At 25.4% G+C, this 17946-nt stretch overlaps 1 non-coding gene across 1 annotated transcript; it reads left to right on the forward strand.

The window, feature by feature from the left end:
• Positions 1-5785: 5785 nt before the first annotated feature.
• TRNAS-AGA (transfer RNA serine (anticodon AGA)) lies at positions 5786-5867 on the forward strand. The gene has a single exon. It is a non-coding gene; the product is annotated as a tRNA-Ser (tRNA).
• Positions 5868-17946: the final 12079 nt, after the last annotated feature.

The raw sequence follows: 17946 nt of genomic DNA on the forward strand, positions 1-17946 counted from the left end.
TTCGATGAATAAATATAAAAATATATTATATATAAAATATTCATGAATGAGAAAGTTTTTTATACAGTGCTTGAATTTGGAGTTATAAAGTAGAGGAGCTAAATACAATAATATTATATTATAAATACAACAATTTAAAACTGCGTCCAAAGTTTAAAATTATTAGCACATTCCCGTGTGAATATTGTACCCACACACATTCGTTTTCGTATTTTGTTAAATGTTAAAATATAACAAAAAAGTAATAAATAAGCTTGTGCTATGCTGAAGAACATTTTTGATTTAATAATATTGACATTATAGTTTAGTGTAATATTTTTCAATTTAACCTTCTAAAAAAAGTACAGTTTTGATTGTTATAGGTACATATTATAGATAGTAAGTTACATTATAAAATAAAATATTTTATAAATAAAACAATAATAATATTTATTATTATATTGTCTATGAATCTTGAAAAATATTGTTAAGCAGACCTCAAAAAATATATGTTCTCTAATAATAACCACTAACAAGTAACAATAAATTGTTGCAACAATTTTTTAATAAAAGTTTTCAACTAATATATTTAAATTAACCTACTACTCTAATTATCTAACAAATGTTTTAACTTTTAATTTTAAATGGGATATGAGAAATGTTTTTTTCTTATTATTCATAATGTGTTATGAGAGTTTTTTAAGCACATTATTTTTTTTATCTAAGTTAAGTTTTATGGTCTCGATAAATTATAGGTGTTTCAAATGAATTTAAACACATTTTGAAGAACTAACTATTATAAATCTACTTTTCTTCAAAAAATCTCATTATTAAAATAATTATGAAATTGTTATTTTTTGAAATTATAATACAAAATATATCTTACTGAATTATAATATACTATGGATTATGATTACGCAATTATAAAACAAGTACTTATGTGCTTTCACACATGCTGATTTATAATTTTATGATTTTTTTATTTCTATGGATATAACATACTTGAAATACCTAGTACATATAATTAGTTAATGAGAATATAACCAATGGGTATAGTTGGTATAGTCATATAATCCGTAATTCGTATTGATATTATAGTATTGTTGATTTCTAATATAATGTTCAAAAATATTTACTTACTGAAAATTGCTTGTATTTTTATTAAATATATAAACATAAGATCTGATAGTTTTGCGTTTAAAAAATGTGACTTTTAGACTGTCCCTTGGGCATACTAGTTTACATACAATGCCTAAAAATTCTAAAATTCTATTTTTTGTGTTCGGAAAATACACATTTTTTAAGTTGAATTTTATTTTAAGAACATAATATTTTCCACGCCTCATTACGGGACATTATGATTATTATTTAAATTACAGGGAGCTTGAACTCCAAAAATATTAGCTTATCTAATCAGATACACATTCGGAGTAGGTAACTGTTATATTATATTACTTATGTAGATACAATTATATTTTAATTTTATAGTCTATATAAGTAAAGGGCAGAGAACCTTGATTATACTAATACAAACATTCTAAACTTAACTAGGTATCTGCTTTATGTATATATGAATATAATTGCTTTAATTAAAACTTTTGAAGTGAAAAACAGTTATTTATTTGTATGGAAACGATCAAACGACACAGGAATTATATCAAACTAATAAAAAATTACCCATTATAGTGATATATATATATTATATATAACATATGTCATATTAATTGAGATAATTTGATGTGAACTTATAATAATTAATTATGTAATATTTAATGTGGTCCGTGATAACTAATAAGATATCAAGTTCGGGAAACGAATTTTTACCTATTCAAGTTTTAAATTATGAAAAAAAAACTTGGAAATTACAGTTTAATATTGTTTTTCTCTGTTGGCTATGTAATTGCATTTCAAAATGTATAAAATGGTGTATTTCTAAAATCATTATCATCGACACTATAATACAAAAACACTCCACAACCCCAATTCCCAATATCTATCTATATTTTGCTATCAATAACATGGTGGAGCGATTTTCTGACCCCGGCTGATTGTCGGAAATTAAACCTGACAATGAAAACCTATTTATTGAAGGGTATATGCTCTTTCTATATTGAACCAGACAAACATCGATTGCTGCCTGAGGTATAACATGACATATACAGTCCATTAGCATAGATTTAAAACTTATTATATCAAAACATTTTGTAACAAAATATAATGTAGTCCAAGTTTTTTTCTATAAAATACAATAGCTACCTATAGTGATATAAAGATGTTATGTATGAATTTTGAACATGCTGATTACATTTGATGCAACAATTATGGTGCATCATATAATGATATTATGCCCATCAGTTACAAAGTATTTTCTATTGCAAATATTGACGAATAAAACGAAATTAACAATAATATAAATAATAATAAGTATGAAATGTCTGAACATGTCATATAACTCATTCAATCTATCGTCCAATCTATTATAATACACGATACAATAACATCAATGTCGATAGGTCGTCTTGTAAACAGTGCTTACGCCTTCAAGAGTGTGGACACAAAATAAAATTCATAAATCAAAGTTAATGACAGTTAGCGTTGTGCAAATAATTGTGAAATAATTAAATTTTTCCCTCTAATGGAAAAGCTCGTTAACGTTAAGTACCAGGTACACAATGTTTTACGTCCAATCAACATTGGGTGAAGCGCAAACAAATGTTATTCAAAAGAAATAGTCATTACTTTTTAGTAAAACCTTAAGTCTAGCGCGGTTCTTCGGGTTCGGCGGTACAACATAAAAATATAATTAATCGTTTATGTAGGTTAAAATGTGATGGTGAATAAAGCAAAGATTGACAAAGTAAATATAGGCAAAAAATGTTAAAAAGCTAATTAAATTTTTATATATACTATGTATTAAAAGTTATAGTAACATCATCTCATATTTCAAATAATACAATTTCAGATGGTTATTATTTATAAAAATCAAAACACAAAGTTATTTAGTATTAAAAATACATGTATATTAGGTATGAGGAGTATAGACAGAAGTGTTAATATTTAAATGTATCAAACTCTTTTATGCACAAGGCACTAACTACCTATAATGCTATAACTTAATAATATACCTACTATTTAATAATATATTAATATTTAGAACCTATACCTAATGTTTTGATATAATTTAATACAGTAGTACTTATACTTAAATTTTTTTAATATAACTATGAAAGATCTATGTTTTAAGGAATTAACTACATAATATTACCAAATTTTGTTGTATTGTACGATTTTATAATTTTTTTAGAACATTTATATGATTTGAATTTTAAATAATCAACACATATAAAATATTTTTTGATTTTTTTGTCGATATTATTGAAATAGACCATGTTTTGCAAAACATTTTATTAAGTAAGTACCTAGTTTATATCATTTTATAAAATGTTGTAATTATGAATATGATATTTTTAGAAGCCTACCGTAAAAATATAAAATAGCAATTAATACTAGGTCTAATATATATAGTTTATAGGAATATAAAGTCTTAAACGTATAGATTGTTGAATTTTCGTAATGGGGGGGATTAAATGAATGGAATAATTGTATAAGCATTAATAAAATTCTAAAACATATTACACAAGAAATTACCGCGATTATAAATATATAGTTGATTACAACACACAACACAACATCTAAGTACGTAACCAAAAATTATTTACAAATAGATAAGAAATAAACTGTTGAAAATAATAAACTCTAAAATTATTTAATCTATGTGCATTGATGGAAATTGGCGGGAAGGGTATTAAGGTCCTAGCTTGCAAAAAATTCTTTCTAACTCACCTAAAAACAAATGAAAAAAATAGTTGTAATATTTGCCTTTATAAATATAGACCAAAATATTCATAGAAAATATAATAAGAAAGTATTTTATGTACAATACTACATTACTATATGGTATATTTTCTTAGTAAAATTGGTATAATATCTACTCTCTAAATGAAATATTTTCTTAGTAAAACCGGAAAACAATGTGACTGAAAAAAACAATTCCTTGTTTTCCATGGGCTGCTTGCGTGAACAGCAGCCATCTGCCATCATTTTAAAAATAAATTATAAAAAAAAACCGTGAGTTTGCTTTTGATGTACACTTCCTATGTTAAGTTTAATCAATTCAATAAACTCAATAAATTAATATTTATTGTATAAGAAAAATTATTGTAACTTGTAAGCAAAATAGATGGCCAAATAAAACTGTTTACATATATTTTCGATATTTTTAAATTGATATAGGTACCTACGAACAACTTATGAGATATTTTACATTTCCATGTCTTTGGTAGCTAGGTATTTAAATTTAAAATGTAATGCATTTTAAACCACAAAATAATTTGAATATGTTCAAGTTTTTGAGTAAGTACTCACTCTGTTAATAAAAAAAAAATAGTAAATAATTTAACAAAATATTTCATAATACCTTTACAAGCTTGTAGCTATCATAAAATTGAACAATACTTTTTCGAGCGAAAAAAGCGATAAAACTATTCAAATTATATTTAGGTAGGTAGGTATTTTTAATTTGAGTTACCTACTAAAGTATTAATATTAATATTTATAATTTTATGCTACATGAATTTACCAATTTAAAATAAGTATTACGTATCTAAGTACCTAAGTATTAAGTCAAAAAAAAAAAAAAAAATAATAAGTTCTGTATTTTATCTTATGATAATAAACTTAATTATATTGAATAAATTATGTTTAATTATTATATTTTAATAAAGCAATTAAAAATATAGTGTTTTGAATTACGCTTAAAACGAAAAACTTTTGAAATATTTTATATACCTAAGTAGGCACAGTGATGATTTTTTTTAATTCCTTGTATATTAATATATTATGTACTAAAAAAATTCAATAATTATACTTGTTAACAAATGTATGTCAAGTCAATTATTATTGGAGTAAATCGTAATTGATTTGATGTTGTTTAAGACTTTTTTAAGTTGTCAATAAATTCCTACTTTTATAAATAAAAATATAATAACATCCAACGATTTCGATAATCATGAGTCTTGGCAAATATCGTGCTGATTAATTATTTTAATCAAACAATGTCGGGTGGTACTTCTGAGTACCTTCCCACTCTGTTAAATGCACCGCTATTTCACTCAACAAAATTATGTATAGCACTAGGTATAGCTTGTAATTATTCTTTTAATAAAAAAAAAAAATATCAAACAATGTCGTATCGGTATATCAAACATAACTACATAAGTCAAAACGAAATTTGTTTCTCAAGAAAATACGCCGTAACCTACTTACGGTACCTACCTACAGATTAGTTTAATATTTGTACTCATATATTTATATAATATTATTATGTTCACAGGTAAAATAAAAAACAAATACCTACCTACTTATAAGTACTTCGCCTACACCACAAATGTGCGAATGCGGGTGGGGGACCCATGTTCACAAAATATCTATCAACTGACGTATTCTTAACTTGTAAACGTAACTCAAGTTATTAAAATGTATTCTTTATTGTAACTTGTAAGAATTGCCTACATGCTTACAGATCTACATTCATCTTCAATCTATTATAACATTTAAGTAGGTAGGTATTAAATTTAAATAACTATTTATAAGTCGGTATGAATGGATTGTGCAGTGGCCAAGGTTCATTCTAAGTTGTATTATAGAATTATACATTTTATAAAACTAACTATGTAATTACTTAAGTCTGTGGTTAATACCGACAGAGTAATTTAAATAATAATATTTTTCAATTGATCGCCACTCGGCAGTCGTGGCCGAGCGGTTAAGGCGTCTGACTAGAAATCAGATTCCCTCTGGGAGCGTAGGTTCGAATCCTACCGACTGCGAATTATTTTTTCTTTATTTATTTCACTTGTTTATCAATTTGGTATTTAACTAATTTCTCCAATATCTTAGATTGAGAATTATAATAATTTTGGTTAATATATTAAATTGTACACAAGACATAAAAAATACCATACGATTATTCGTGGTGCACCATGTTAAATATTTTTTAGTACATACTCGTAATATTATATTTCAATTTTTATGCATTAAAAATAAATATATAACTCAGAATATTCTTCTTAGTATTTATAAATTAGGAAAGACCAACATTATATGTGTATAGTTTTTAAAATATTTATAGGTATCTAGGTGGAGTTGTAAGTACCTATATTTGTTTTGACTTAATAATAATAATAATGTATATTATTATTTATTGATCATTATAAAATAAATACAGTCAATACCGACGCGCGGTGGTATTATTTGCGAGGCCCGTGCATGTTATAAAATCGTGACTTCACCCCAAGTCAAATAAAAAGCGTAAGGCCCTTTGTCGTCAGACTAAGCTGAATGCAGTGTGTGGTCGCCCTTCCTATACACACCCTTAGCGCTGGTCATATAAATGTTACTTTAATTTTAAATCGAGAAATAGTGAATTTACTGTAATTTTATAGTATATTGAAAATGTATTTATGCGTTTGATAAATATGGATAAATAAATATGAATTGGAAACATGGTTTGAAACTTTGAAGAGTCTGAAAAACATAAGCCATTATATTATATACGCATAAGGTAATTTTATTATTTTATGTCAACAGTCAACTCAAAACTTGTTTGAAAAGTTGGCTTAAGTTGGTTATCCGATTGAGTTTCGAAAAAAAATATTTATCTTGATTCTTGATGTTTAATTCCATTGATTTTCATTGGATGATTTACATGAGTAAATATAATACTAAGTTTACTTAGAAATCGTAAAATAATATCGTTACACAATAAATATATAACATTTCAACCGTGCAATAATGTGAACAAAATAAACGGACGCTGTAGTTGATTTGTATGGATTAATACTTAAATATTATAATTTATAAAAATTATACATATTAATATAGTCAGCGGCGGCTATATTGTAACTGTATTTTGTACGATACACAAAGTAAAAGAGTAAATAACTAACTGTTACTGGTAATTATTAATTATAGACAATAGATATAATATTATGATTTTTTTTGTAGGTAATTATTGTAATAGGATACAGTAACCACAAAATGTACATTTATAAATAGTTTTTAATTAAATAACGTTTTATTTATTTAGTATCGGTGCCTTAAGGCTTACGTAATATCATAATATTTATCTATTTATAATGCAAATAATATAGAAAAATATTTTCGATAAAACTTTAAAACAAAAATTTGCTTGTCACAGTACCAATAAATATCATACCTATATTATAGGCATCTGTCTTAAACTGAATGATATATTAAAAACTTATTTACCAAATATAGGGGGTTATTTTTTTTCCGTGGAACATTACATTACAAAAATATGTTTATTGTTTATACATTTTTAAATAAAGATACTCTTTCATAAAAAAAAAGTCATGGAAACTCGAATGACAAGCAATAATTCCTCTTCCATTATTTACTGCTACGTATTATAGATAACCAATCCAATAAACTGAATATATATATATTATATGTATCCGTGTGCAATGTATGTAGTGAGTAAATCAACAGATTTCTCTGTAGCTGCCAAATACATTCTTTTAAAGAGTTTGTTAGACAAGCAGATAGTTAAGTTGATTGTAAATTTTTTTGGCAGCCTCAGTGGTTTACGCTTTCCAAAGAATCGATTTACTTACTCGATCAATAGTTAGTTTTTGAATATATTTTGTACCTAATACTGTTATCGGAGGTGGCTATCAATTTTGTTTTAATATTTAATCAAATGTTTGCTAAGAACTAAAAATCGAAATAGTTTATTGACTACCCTTAGTATACAAAATATTGTGTGTTTTATTTAACTCCGTAGTTGGTTGGTATATACGAAGGATGTTTAAAATTTGATAATTATAAATTATTTAAAACATTGGATCAGTAGAACCTATGAAAATGAATAGTCGCGAATATAAACACTAAATATTTTATTTATCGGAACTGTTTTTTTTTTTTTTTTAATGGATTTAGCAAAAAAAATTAATATTGCCTTGGGGATATTCAACTCAGTTATAAAATGAGAGCATAATCAAACAGTCAATAGTGGACCGTTTCGCCAGAACTACCCATTTAAAAACGCAATTAACATGTAATTAGCATGAATTTGCATGACTATTGCCAAAATATATTGTATAACAAAAAATTATGTGCGGCGCTGGAGAGACAGTGTGACCCTTAAATATTTGTAACAGTATTGCAATAATTCATTAACTACATTATTTTAATATGATTTATAACTTAAATAAGTTTATTTTGTATGTTATATATTATTTGTGTAACACGTGTCTTACCTAATAGTCCTATTGAGATAATTTTTCGCATCTCCAATATTAGAACCAGAATATGTGAGAGCCAGAGCCCGAGAGGATAATATATATTGATATAATAGAATAATATATACTTAGATATGATGTCATAATGTAGTAGCATAATTATTGTATCATTATATAATTCGATTGATTTAATTATTGTTATTATTCCTTGTTACAATCTACTTTCAACTACTAACTTTTATAACTTTTAGTTTACATATGATGATACATAACATGATCGTAATTTTCGTATACATTTAAAAAATAAAGTTTTAGTTCTATTATAACTTGAATGGTCTTATATATAACGATTTATTCAAAATAGTTTTTGAAGAATACTTTATATAAGGCTAAACAAATATTTAAAATATATTAATATAAATTATTAATTTTAAGTCTTGATTTACCTATTTTATAAAATAGGTATTTGTTACCTATAGGTAACAAAATATTATGTACTTAATAATTATCATTTCAAATTCAAACGTCTCTCTATGTTGGGTTGAAAAGTAATTAAAATCCTATCTTAATTATGTGCACCCTCATCCTCTCTGTATACGATTGGGCCACATTTGCATTCAAAATTTACAAAACCGAGTCATGTACCTACATATACATGTTCGTTTTCCGTTCTATGATTCCTTTGTCTTTCTACATGTTAGTTTTTAAAATTTAAAATTAGTTATTACACAAAATTGTATTTTACTTTTTCAATCTATAATACCTAATTCAAAATATTATTATATTATAATATAATACATATTATTATTTTTATTATTTTAATATGTGGTATGAAATGTTATATATTTTCATACAAATATAATATACCACTAATTATTTATATTTTTACAAGGCTATATAATATATTTTATTGACAGTTACGAATCAACAATTTCTAAATAACAATTGAATAATGTGTTTTGCTATATTATATTGTTTAACATTATTTTATTTTATTTTTATTTTTAAACGCCATACAGCTTTTACAATATATTACTTATTAATAAATATACATTATAACATATATATATATATAACACATTGAGTATCAATAAATTAAAATTATACAGTATTACATAGTGGGCTCCTAAAAATTAAATATAACGGAAACGAAAACCTAAATTAGAAAAATAGTTTTACTAATTTGACTATTGACTAATTACAGTCCTAAAACACTATTGTGCCAATTATTATTTATTAAATTGAAATCACCATAGATAATTCACATATTAAACCCAGAAGATTGCCACAATTCCTAATAGTAATATAATATGTTTCTTAGATATAGATAATTTAATAAATAGTTGTTCGACTGACTGACGACTGTACAGCTCAACATAATAATGAGGGACATAATGTCAAGAGCCTACCACCTCTAGTACATGTACTGGTATATACATTTCTATCAACTCTAAATATTGAATATAATCTCTGTATATAATTGTTTTATTCATTTGTATAAAACAAAAATAAATTAGGAAGATAATTATTATTGAATAACTTAATTTAAATTAACTAATTCAACGAATTTCAACAAAATTTATTTTAAAGGATAAAAATCAACAAATATGCTAAACCAAAATAACTTAATGCCTTATATTTTACATAAAAATATAATACAAATTTAAAAATAATATATATATATATTGTAGAAAGGTATCTATATAAGAATATTATACTAAACGAATAAGTCGTAATAACAATTAATTAGATCTTTTAATTAAATATTTAAATAGTTCTTAGCTTGAACAAAGAACAAAAGTACGATGCTCAAAGTAGTTGTATAATACAACAGAATAAAACATAGAAATCTTATCAGATAATGGTCCCATTTCTGTATCACAATAAAATAAAATATAAAGTACTAATAATTTTGATTATAATTAATTATTTCTACAATTTGTATGATAAAATATTTAAAAAAATGGGATTTTCTTATAAAACTAAATTATACAAACATCATTTTATTTTATATACATGTATAATAGGGAAGTATAAAAAAATTTTGAAAGAATAATCAAAAATGCATTAGGTACGGACTTAAATCATTATTATTATATTTTATATTTTATTAGAGAACATTTTAATATTGCAAGACAGCGTATTAACTATACATATAAAATGTGATAATTTATTTCATGTAGCCAACTAGTTAAAAATTTCAAAAAAAATATAATCGTCACAAAAAAAGTTTAAATTAAATGTTAAGTAAATATTTATTATTTTCGAAGTTATGGCTGTGCTGATGACACATGTTGAAGGCCATCTAAACATACATTTTACACGTTTTTGAATTTTGTGGCGGAATATTTCTAATTAGATTTTAAAATTTGTAAAGCAACATTTATGTTACTAATATTTTAATGTAGAAGGAGCTTATTTTAATCTTCCAAGACGGGCCTTACCTTTCATTTAAACGGCAAAATATACGTTGCAACAACAAATTTTCGAAAACGTTATTTTTCTTTTTTATTTGGTAGTTCGTGGTGACAGTGGTGACACTGTCTTGTTGACGTCCGTTTCAACACAAAATTTTGAATATTTTTGAATTTCATGGCGGAAGTATTTCTGAGTGGATCTTAAAAATAATCTAGAGAGTTTACGAAATTCTAGATAGATTTTGGAATTTAGGATTTGGTGATGTCGTCTCGGACTCTCAGTTCATAAAATATAAGGCAATTAATAACCTAGACTCAACATACGCGTCTCCAAATCACATTTAATTGATTCAATTTTTTTGTGCCACTCAGATCGTACTCAAGTGAAAATAGCATTCATTAATTTGGACAGCTGAAAAAACTTTTGTTTGGCAACGTTGCATGGAAGTAAGAAATATACAGTAGCACGCGCGATCGTATTCCTAAAAAAGGTACTACCGATAAGGACCGTACGCAATTGTACATGTTAGCCGTTTGGCACGCTACTTCAGCCTCCACATCACGGCGTCCTCCAACGAATTTTGTAGATGCACACAATATGGTAATATATGTATGCATATTTACTTGTATACATTCAGAATCTGTACGACTTTAGTACGTGTTCGATGGTTGGTGTTGACCCGGTGTGCTTGACGTTTATATTGGTGGCCGTCACCATTGTCCATCCTGCGTTTGAAGACTACAAACGAGGTTGTCTCTTGGTAAACCTAGATTTTTCGGTCATGTGATCGGATTGCCGAAGAGTAAGTTCAACCCACCCTAGCCCACGTGGTCCTGCTGGTTGTGACCAACTTTCGAGTCATCACGATACCGTGCACCATCAGCAGCTGCCGCTCCACTAGACAATACCTTGATGTATACTGGTGGTAGTCGAAAGATCGATCTGACCACGCTGCACAGACTGCACAGACTGCACTGACTGTGTGTTCACAAACCCCTTTTGAAACGGGCCTCAGATACCACCATTCGTATTCTTGTATTTGTTTAATAGTTTTTGGAAATTATATATTTATTTTATTTTATAAAAATTTAAGTTTAAGCTAATATTGTTTGACGCTTACTCAATTTCAACATTTTGAAAACCAAATCATTTATTCATTATAAATTTTCTTTAATTCTTGTGGATAAATTAAGTAGGTATCTATGTAGATTGATTAATATAAGGAATAAATAAATATCTATAATAATTAATAAAAAATAATAATCTAAACCTGAAATGACTGACTTACTATTAACCAGCATGTTGATATAATCATGTAGTGTGATTAAACAAACTACAACTATTTTATTAAAACACAAAACTATATATATAAATAATAATATAGGTATGCTTTAGAAATGTATGAAGGGAATATTTATAAAGAAGCTATTTCACTCGTAAAAGCCAATTTTTAATTTGAAAGAATTTTACACACTTAACTAAAACTATTTATAAAGATTCTAAATTATTATTCTAATTGCTTTTATAATGACGAAGACCAACCTAAATCATAATCACCTTTATTATAAACAAATACAAAATATTATTTGTTGTGAGTACTTAAAAAAAAATAAAATAAAAATGGTAAAAACGTTATAAAATTTGAGAAGAATTACTTGAAAAGAAACAACAAAAACACAGAACACGTAAAAATATTCTAAACTATATAAAACATAGCCACATAAAAAAACTTTAAATTTTAAAAAGCTCATTAAAAAAAAATGTGCATACATTTAAAACTCTATGGTTAGTATTTATGAATTTCACTTAAGGAGACAAGAAATACAGACACAATGTAGAGTGCATTAAGACCATTTATAAGCTATAACCCGCAATGGTTAGGAATTCTTGTTTTAAATTATAAACATTAATATAAATAATACTTAAGCTACTTGTAAGTTGTAAGTTGTATTTATAGCCAATTGTTATAGCATGCATATTATATAAGTACCTACTATAATAATTAAACTGTACAAGTTAAACGTCATAACTTACCTATAACTAAAATATGATTATTACAATCAATATGTGTATTGGTATATAAGTTAATGGTCAAACAAATATAACAATAGTTTTGGCAGTTTAAACTAAGTAATGTGAATTCAAATTCAAAGTATCGAAACTTAAAAATATGTCTGAACCAACATTTGAGAATAATATTCATATATAAAACTAATACATACAGTTCACAATCAACATTATTACATAAATAAAAAACACACCAAATTTCAGAAATTGTGTCAGGTACATTAATTTCAGAAATTTTAAATCTCATAAACCCGTTCTGTATAGTTCTTAATTTATTAATCTTCCAATAAATTATGTCATGTTAGCTAAAAAAATTAATTACAAAATATTAAAATGACTCATTTAATATAATAATGGGAAAAAATAACCCATAAAAGAAATAATAATATTTTAAACTATCTAACCTAACGAGTTATGATTTTTATTTAATATATTTTTTAAATCTTAGTTAAAAAAATTATCGTTAATAAAAATATATATGTTTATGTAAAATAATAAATTAGCAGTGCTTTTGTGATATATTTTATACATCATATAGAACATTACAATTGTTACTGTAATATAAATTAGTATTGGGCTCCAAACTATAATTGTATGGATTTAATTAATTATGAATGAAATATAATATTATGTATCACTGTATCACTAACACCACTAAGTATAATATTCGATTTTGTAGAACTGACTTTGTAGTAAATTTGATTTACTTTAATTTATAATTTTGTTATATTATACATACATTGATCTGGAGATACATATCCTGATATCCCTGTTAACTCAAAACATTTTTACTCATCGTCGAAAGCAGATAGACAACAACCATAGAACTATTTTACTAACTGCAGTATAATAAACTATTGCTGAATTAATTAACGATCCGGTAAACTCAAACAACGACATAGCCAATGCTACTTACAGTGATGGTATTAAGAAACTACAACCCTTCCCGTTCCCAAGTGTACAATAAACTTGCTGCAGACGCTTTAAAATCCCAAATCCGTCTTAATGCCTCTCCGTGTAGGATTACACCGTCGCCATTTGTGAATAAATCTCAATTTTTATCTATCGAAAAAAAAAGAAGGTGAACCCTCCACGGTCCCGACACCCCAACACCGCTATCACCCGTTTATTTACGTTGGTTCACGTTCCCTGATACCATTTCTTCGCTTTCGTCTATTAATCAACTTCTCCTTAAATACGTCAGTGCCAGAATTCGGAATGCAGATTAAAACTGTTTTGCTCTTAATACCCAAGGGTTAAGCTTGTACATTGTACTAGAGTGATAGAATTAATTTGAAAATAATTCAGCACCTTAATTTTGAAAAACGAATTTGGTATAGTGTTTTCAAGCACGAATCATACGTATAGGATTCGAGCATATATTACCTTAAAATTAAAAATACATCCAAAAGCTCAATGACATAATGTTATTAGAATCGATATATTTCCACTATGTTTTTATAGGTGCCAAATTTCACGAAACTACGTTTAAAATAGTAAACTCAATATTATAATGGCTTATTTAGTTTCGTAGTCTATTAGAAAACATTCTAATTCATAATAATAACTTGAAAAAAAAAATATGTTTTTATTATTATTTCGTTATCCATTTATGTTAAGTATTATAATGTATTTGTTTTATTGATTTTATTTGCAATTTAAATATTAAAAGCTTAATATATATAACACATTAAGGTGTATATAATTTTTACAATTAACTTTTTTATTTAATATCTCACAAATCGATAACAATAAAGTGATATACAGTTTAAATAATAATAATAATTTTTAATTATTTAAAAATATTTGAGTACCTGATGTCGTCAATAAGAAAACTGTATTAATATTATTATTTATTAGTATTTGTACCATTTTTGTTAATCAACAATTAGTCTACTCCTCTATCATTAGTCTGTATTATATCACAGACACTAATTAAATTGAATGAAAATCACTGACTTCTTGCATAGGTACTTAAATATGTTTTGGATTTCCCCACACTGATCGGTGGTTCATTAATAATCATATAGGATATTATTGATCCTTTAGTCAAAAATAACTACCTCTTTACTTTGTAAATGGAGTGTAAATGATAGGAATAATTTTACATGGTTATAGTCGTATTAATTATTATTTGCTTTTTTAAGTCATCATAATTTTGATTAATTAGTCATTATAAATTATAATGTAAGTATCATTATTCATCCGTTATGTCTTTTATTCTATAGAAATGCTAAGAATAAGATTGTAAAAAAAGTAAAAATAATAAAATGCAACGAATACATTAAAGCTTTCACAATCAATTTTTCAGTTTTTTTTTTTTTTTTTTTTTTTTTTTTTTAATGTGTTAAATTGTAATGTCAATTTCCTGCAGTATAATTGTTTGAAAATACGATATTAATATTATATAACTTAAGTCTCATCGGTCATCAGTAACACTGCCGAAGTTAAACCTTAAAATTAAACATGAATCTACTTTAAATTGCTTCAGATACTTCATAAAATATTACTTCCGTAGTTCGTTTAAAACTCAGTGATTAGGTATGTCGTTTAGGTTGGTCAGGCGTAGAAAATATAATATATTCATAATGTTCATCGTTAACAAATAATGACGTATTAAATTTTCTTGCTTAATAAGAATTAATTCGTTTTCTAGCATGTAAAAAGCAATTATTGATGAGCTCTACGATTTATGACGTATAATAATTATAGATTAGCACGCATACTGAAATCAGGTAGTTAATTATGCTTTTATCTTGATTTAAAAAAAATCAAAGATATAAATAGAATTTTTTTGTTCTAGGTGCTTATAGAACATAGAAGAATATATAACGAGATTTATTGTTTTAAAGTTTATCGATTCCTAATAACTTCCATAAATTACCCATGTATTACTAAATAATTTCGTAAATATTTAATTTTAATAAACCTCTTTAGTATTTTAAATATTGCATAATCGTCTTAATTTTATGAAAATGATAAAAATAATAGATACTTTACCTTAAAAAGCATATGAATATTGAAAAATAAATTTAAATAATTATTCACATTTTAAGTACCTATGAGATATGTATACTTTTGTGTATCATAAAATATACGATTTAATATTTTAGTTTTACTTAATTATACACTAAAAGCATTATGTTTTGAAAACATGGTCAATTACTATATAACTTCTCATCTTAGAAATTGTCTTTGTTTAGAAGCTTATATTATAACAGTGGTTATTTTTTGAAAATAGTGCTAAACGCAAAAAAGAAAAAGTAAATATGTTTTTCACTATGCTATATAGAGAAATAAAATACGTTTGTTTGGTAATCCGATTATTATATATTTTCTTTTTACATTCCCACTTCTAGAGTAATCGGATTTTCCAGGAAATACTTTGGTGTACTCGATGGGTATTTTTCGATTTATAAACAAAAAAAAAAAAAAAAATATTGAATGATTTCACGCAATGGAAATACAATTCCACCAGACTACAATATCCTATGGAAGTCGTCAATAAATATTGAAAAAAAATATTTACAAGTCTCATGTGTAATCAAAAGATGTTTTACTCCTCATAATCACCTATTAGGGGCTTTTTTTTAAAAGAGGAATGTGGCAAAAGCCCAAAATATTAAAATGTTTGTAAATAAGGTAGGAACGTATGTCTTGGCAATACAGTTGTAAGTAACCTATTTATTAATTCAGTAAAAATAAGCTAAGCACACTTGCTCATAATAAATATATAATAAAATGAGGATATCATTATAATAAATTACATAAGTACAAACTCATAACACATAACATATTAACAGTACCTATTATTATTTTATATTAATGTATAAGACGACTATCCTTTTTTGAAAATGTATCAACAATGAGCTGAATGTCGATTAAATCAGCAATGTTTCTTATTTCTATACATAAAATAATAAAATAGATAAATAATTAAATCTTTCTTTTCCCATACTTTTTCTCAACCAATTTTTCACACGTCGCATTGAGGAAAATGAGCGTTCGCATGTAGCTGAACTTAATGGTATTGTTACTGCAATTTGTAACAGCTTATAAAAATTTGGATAAATATGTTTTTCAACAACTTTTTCATTAAAATCAAAATCATTTTTTTAGACTTTTAAACAATTGTGCGCCACTACCATTTCAGACCTTAAACTGTTGGTTGAAATATTCACAATATCCTTAAAGGAAAAATATTATTAAAAGTAATTAATAATTTTAAATCTTGCTAAGATAATTAACTGATCTAAGAATTATTTTAGACAGTAAACAATTATAATAGTATATTAGAATTTATTAAATAATGTTATATTTATTTATTGTTCTTATTACCATATAATGGTCAATGAAGTACAATATGAATTTGTATAGTCCAAATTGAAAAATGAATCATTTGAATTTGTCATTAATAAACTTTCATCTGAAAATCTGTATTTTAAACCAGTTAATACAGTAGGTATCCATGATACACATATATGCTGTAATTTTCCAGAATGTTTCAACTAAAGTTGATTCTTCAATTTCTTCTGCTCCTGTGGTTGTTGTAAGGACATAATCATGGAGATTTTTTGGTTCGCTTCATTGCCATTTTGATCCTTTTTATCAAATAAATATGTAAGTAGAAGTTTTACAATATAAATTGTATTATGTAAACATAATACATACATTATATATATTATATTATGAAACAAAATAACTTACCCTTTGATGGATTTTGTAAACGTATAGCAATTTTTTCTGCTGTATTCATTATTTTTCTCCACATATTTGAAAATTCATCATCGGATCTTAAGTTTTCAAAAGTTGTTATCACACCAATAATTACATTTTTAGACATACCAAGAGTTGCACATTTATTTTGTAAAGTATTTCTCAAAAAAATTATGATACTCAACACTTGTTTTAGTATAGTAAGTACAACTAAAAACTCACTTTTTTGTATTGAACTTAAAATTCCTGAAACAATATTTAAAAAAAACTTATATATATCATAGGTATCAGTATAAATTATTTTTACGATTATTATTTACCCATAGTCTGAGCGACATCTTTGTCAGCTTGTTCTTCTACTTCATAATTTAAAAAAATCTACTATTGCTGTATAATTATTTAGCATAGCTTCACAGTTTTTGTGATGACAGACTCACCTCGAGTC

The sequence above is a fragment of the Diuraphis noxia genome, unplaced genomic scaffold (genome assembly GCF_037042655.1).
Source record: "Diuraphis noxia isolate RWA-SAM2 unplaced genomic scaffold, SU_Dnox_SAM2 contig0004, whole genome shotgun sequence".
Classification (NCBI taxonomy): Eukaryota; Metazoa; Arthropoda; class Insecta; order Hemiptera; family Aphididae; genus Diuraphis; species Diuraphis noxia.